This window comes from Amblyraja radiata, chromosome 25, assembly GCF_010909765.2.
Source record: "Amblyraja radiata isolate CabotCenter1 chromosome 25, sAmbRad1.1.pri, whole genome shotgun sequence".
Lineage (NCBI taxonomy): Eukaryota > Metazoa > Chordata > Chondrichthyes > Rajiformes > Rajidae > Amblyraja > Amblyraja radiata.
The window spans coordinates 29,040,736-29,046,735 of NC_045980.1; positions in this window are offsets into that span (position 1 = coordinate 29,040,736).

Here is a 6,000-nt window from a genome sequence, read left to right on the forward strand (position 1 = left end):
GATAGACACAAAATGCTGGAGTAACTCAGCAGGACAGGCAGCATCTCTGGAGAAAAGGAATAAGAGCCATTTTGGATCGGAACCCCTCTTCAGCTGAACAAGGGTTCCGACCCAAGCGTCACCTATTGAAAGTAAGCAGTAGGTAGTGAAGAAAGCGAATGGCATGTTGGCCTTTATAACAAGAGGAGTTGAGTATAGGAGCAAAGAGGTCCTTCTGCAGTTGTACAGGGCCCTAGTGAGACCACACCTGGAGTATTGTGTGCAGTTTTGGTCCCCTAATTTGAGGAAGGACATTCTTGCTATTGAGGGCGTGCAGCGTAGATTTACAAGGTTAATTCCCGGGATGGCGAGGCTGTCATATGCTGAGAGAATGGAGCGGCTGGGCTTCCATACTCTGGAGTTTAGAAGGATGAGAGGGTCTTATTGAAATATAAGATTATTAAGGGTTTGGACACGCTAGAGGCAGGAAACATGTTCCCGATGTTGGGGGAGTCCAGAACCAGGGGCCACAGTTTAAGAATAAGGGATAAGCCATTTAGAACGGAGACAAGGAAACACTTTTTCTCACAGAGAGTTGTGAGTATGTGGAATTCTCTGCCTCAGAGGGCGGTGGAGGCCGGTTCTCTGGATACTTTCAAGCGAGAGCTAGATAGGGCTCTTAAAGATAGCGGAGTCAGGGGATATGGGGAGAAGGCAGGAACGGGGTACTGATTGGGGATGATCAGCCATGATCACATCGAATGGCGGTGCTGGCTCGGAGAGCCGAATGGCCTACTCCTGCACCTATTGTCTACTGTCTATTCCAATTTTCCAGAGATGTTGCCTGACCCGCTGAGTTGCTCCAGCATTTCATGTCTATTTTCGGCATAAACCAACATCGGCAGTTCCTTCTGCACTGAAAGTTAAAGTGCAGGTACAGTAACCCATTAGACCAGCAATAGTCAATTGCCTGTTATTGATCAACTATCTACTTCCAATTTAGGCTGTGGAAGATCTGTGATGAGTATATTCACAACCTAAATTGATAGATTTTGGATTTTAAGAGAATCACCAGTTAAAAGCTTGGTAGGAGATGGAGGCGCAGACAGTGCGTTAATCAGAGAACCAGAAAGGTTGGAGAGTACATGGTTCAAGTAGTGTAGCTGTTAGGACAGGGGCGGATAATGGAAAGGGGTGTAATTCAAGGGCAGCTCTAAAGAGGGCAAGCGGTAGCCTCCCTCTAGAAAAGAGCAAGTTGCTTAGAAGGTAGACCATCAGATCTAACACAACTCATGAAATCTCTGACGACTTGATAATGCTGAGTATTTACAATATCATTGCTGAGGTGACCCGTTGTCTTGTCTAACACATTTCATTGTACCGTTGACCCTGTGTTAACCTACATATGAATAAAAATATATTCATTTTTTATTGAATATATAAAATATATTAAATGAACTATTTTTTGTTTTGTTTCAGATTTCTAACATCTCCAGTTATTTTGCTGTTGTATCATTGTAGATGTTTTCCTGCCTGATGCTGGCCTAGCTATTTTGTGCAGGGATAAAGGGGGTCATATTCAGGTTTGGTATATCCTGAAGCTGAACAAATTGTTGATATTCACTGAATGACTACTTGGGTTCTTGAGTTTGTGGAATCATACCTGGTATAAGTCAGCACTTTCAGGTGAGTTCGGAGTAACTCAATAAAAATAAAAATGGTTGTCTTTGAAACATTGAACAGGATTGGGAGACTCTAATAATAATGTGATACTGCTAGAATTGACTGTAAAAATACACTCAATAGCTTTTAGATTTTCCCCATTCTATTATGCATGATTCCACACACACGCCTCTAGTGTTCTTCCAATTTTCTTTTTTGTTTGTAAGTCAAGGCCTGTCAAAAATGGCCTTCTCAAAATATGTACTTTTCTGGGAAAAAGAAGAACAATTTGGCCTTGGAAGGTTACAAAGTACATGCAACATTGATAATTGGAATTGGGCACATGCCTGAGGGAATAGCATCTAAAATAGATGTTTACATAACTAATAAGATATCTTAGGGCTAATCTAACTGAGATACTCATTATTTTAAAGGGGAGAGAAGGATCAAATTGTCCCAATCACATTTAATAGATCAAAAAAGATCTATATTCTTGTTTGAAAGATAGATATTTTCATTCATAACATGGTGAAAAATTGGATTGCTCTACTCTGGATGTCTGAACAAGTAAAGTCTGTTACTTATTTTGAAAGGATTACATTTATTGAAGGCTTTAATATCTTAATCTTTGAGTTTGCCTAGTGAATACAATTGTCTGGCCTATAAGGACACATCCATAAGACAGATGGGGAGGGGTAAAGAAAGGAGAGATGAGGACATGGTATTTAGGGTTGAAGAAATTGGTATGTAAACTGAGTAGACTATTTCTTATTTTAACATTTAACATTTCTTATTTTAGAGATACAGCATAGAAACAGGCCCTTCGGCCCATTGAGTCCGCGCTGACCAGCGATCTCTGCACATTCACACTATCCTACACACACTAGGAACAATTTTACACTCATATCAAGCCAATTAACCTACAAACCTGTATGTCTTTGGAGTGTGGGAGGAAACCGAAGATCTCGGAGAAAACCCACGCAGGTCACGGGGAGAACGTACAAACTCCGTGCAGACAAACTGGGTCTCTGGTACTGTAAAGAGTAGCACTAACGCTATGCCACCGTGCTGCCCTGTCATAAAAGGTCTTACATTAAATGAAATGCTAACTTTAGTTATTGCACCAAATCAAAATCTCCTGGTGATAACAAGATTCCCTTAGAGAGTTGGAGGGAACTTTTTGAGATTGGCGTAAATTTTATTCTCTATGAGAATTGCTAAATACTGGAGAAGGTGGTATTAGAGGATGCAATGCCTGAGTGGATAGAACGATTCTCATTGCATATTTTCTCACCTTTAATTACAAAGTGACATAATTCTGTCCTCAGCGACAATATTTTCTGGGGCAGAAAATTGAAACAAAATAAATGATGCGCTGGATCTTACAATCAGACTCTTATGACGTTAGACTTTATTTTAGGCTTCAGAGATACAACGCTGAAGCAGGCCCTTTGGACCACCAAGTCCGCGCCAACCAGCAATCACCCTGTACACTAGCACTGTCCTTCACACTAGGGACAGTTTACAATTTCACCAAAGCCAATTAACCTGCAGACCTGTATGTCTTTGGCGTGTGGGAGGAAACTGAAGCACCCGGAGAATATCCATGTGGTCACAGGAAGAAAGTACATTCTCTCTACAGACAGCACCCGTAGTCAGGATTGAACCCGGGTCTCTGGCACTGTAAGGCATCAACTCTACTGCTGCGCCACTATGTTTGTTAATTTTAGCATATTTCAGAGAAAGAAATTGTTCGTCTTGAATGGTAATTGATTTTCAACTAGTTCTTCCAGCAATAACCACAAAGGTCAACTTTTGAAGAAAAGCATGTCAAAAGAATAGTTTACTGTATTTCTAATTATCACATGACTATCATTTCTTTGTAGTTTCAGAAATGTTATTGTTGCTATCTATAGAACTTCCTCTTACTAGTATGAGCATGTTTAACTCTGTCATATCTTGGAAAGCAAGGAGATTCAGACCTGAGTAGTGCCAAAATGGGAGACTTAGACTAAAAATATCAGGTGCAGTGTTTTTACACTTGGAGAGGGAGGGCGGTGGATGGCTGGGTGGGTGGTATCTGAATTTATTTACTGTCGTGATTCCTGACAGTCAAAATCTAGATTGCATGTTCAACTTTCCTCTTTTCTGACACTGAAACCTTAATGTATCTTCCTATTTTTGGTTTGTAACACATGGGGTAATGCCTCATGAACTGAGCATCACGATGGTGCTAAAGTTTTTTATTAAATTATATTTTTTATTAGAAGCATATCATAATCCAAACCAATACAGACTTTGTTTAACGATTCTATATTATTAGTTATCAAAATAGCTGGGATCCTCATTTATCAATTACGTATTAACACTGCTTCTAATTATTTATTTTTATTTATAGATAGAAAGAGAGAGAAGAAAAAAAAGATAATTTTTTTTAAAAAGAGTAAATTATCAATAATACAGCTTAGGAGATAGGTCCGTGGGTTATAAAACATAACTATTCATTTAATCCTGGATTCAAGCTTCAGTCAGGCTCCCGTGCTGGACCAATCTACCCCTTCAAATAATCTATAAATGGAGACCATGTTCTAGCAAATTATTCTGGTTTGTCAATTAAGACAAGTCTAATTTTTTCCAAATGTAAGGTCACCGTCGATGGTGCTAAAGCTAACGCCATCAATACCTCAATTGTAAAATTCAGATTTCTTCATGGCCTGGGCCATGACTCTGTAATTTCTTCCAGCACTTTAACTCTCAAGATCTTGGTATTACCCTAATTCAGGTCTGGAAGCCATCAACAATTTTCTTCTCTCCACCATCAGAGATATGCTAGGAGTTGCCTTAAATCTCTGCCAGTCTCCAATTTTCTTTAAATATAATCTTTGAGTTTTGGCTTTAGGATGTACCAAACATGTCCATATGCATGTTTTTGAAAATATTACATTTAATGGGATGTTTAATTACATCAAAAATTCTCTATAAATGCAAGCTTTTGCCATTGATCCATCATGTCGGCGTTTGTAGAGAATGTTTTGTGTTAATAAAATTTTGTTTCATATGACTAATTCAGGTAGGCTCCAATTATTCTTCAGGTATAATTATTTGACATGTTAATTACGTGAATAATCAGCCCTGGAACATTGACATCAAAGCCCAGAAACATTTTTGTATTGTGTGAAAATCAGCCGTCAATTTGTGCATGGCAAGCTCCACAAACTGGTGAAGTGATAATGACCAAAAGATCTTTAGTTGTGATTTGGAATAAATATTGACCATATGCTGTGAATAGTTTCTCTGCTCTTTTTTATAATATTGCCATGAGATGTTTAGAGGTTTTAAATTATCCCCCTAGCAGTTTGCTAGTCTGATTCTGATTTTAACAAAACTATAAAATCTACTTGCTATTATAACACAAGGCATTTGAAATCTTCGGAAGTTCCTGTCAAATTGATAACCTGAATGCAAAGCAAAATGCTGCAGATGCTGGAAATATGAAATAAAAGAGGAAAAGCTATAACTACACACCAGGTCAGGTAGTAGCATCTGTGAAAAAGAATGAGAGTTAACATTTCATTTTGAGATGAAATAAAGTTTTAAAATGAAGAAAAATAGGGAAAAGGAAGAGGAGCACACGGTGAAATCTGGTGATGGGTTGGAAGACACATGCGATTAAATGACAAATGGAGTGATAAATAAGGTGAGATAGAATGGTAGAGGAATAAATGACCAACAGATGCACAATCTGAAGGAAGTTGAGGATGCAGAAATAATTCTCTAGAATTATCAGGAAACTGCATACTGGAAATTTAGGAAAAACTGATTTGCTGAGATTATTTAACTCATTTTTGACTCAAGGAAGCAATATGTCGGCAGAAAATGAAGCATTGGTCATGATGAGCTTCACTATAATTGTGAATAAGACCAGATACAGACAGTCACACGGGATGGTTAACCAATGTGAGATAATGTTAGGAACAAATACAGACTAAATTGAAGGTTAATCATTGCTTCAGATAGAAAGAGTATGAATATCAATGAAAAAAGGAAAATTGAACCAGTCTCTTGTAGCCGACTGTTTCTTCAGAATGCAGGAAAGGGAGTGGAGGAAAAGATGTGTTGGATGGAAGCATCATGTTGGGGGGCGTTGGAAACTGCACCGAGGTGTAAGGAGAGCCCAACTCCGTTTCAGGGCAAGAAGACGAAAACCGAAAAAAGAGTGCGGGAAAACAAGTGAGCACAGTCAGAGGCTCGATCAGACTCTATTATCATTTCTGGTTATGTGCAATAAAGTAGGATAAATAAAATATCTCACAGTTAAGGATCTTCTGGGGAGTAGTAATCGGTGATTAGAATGGTACA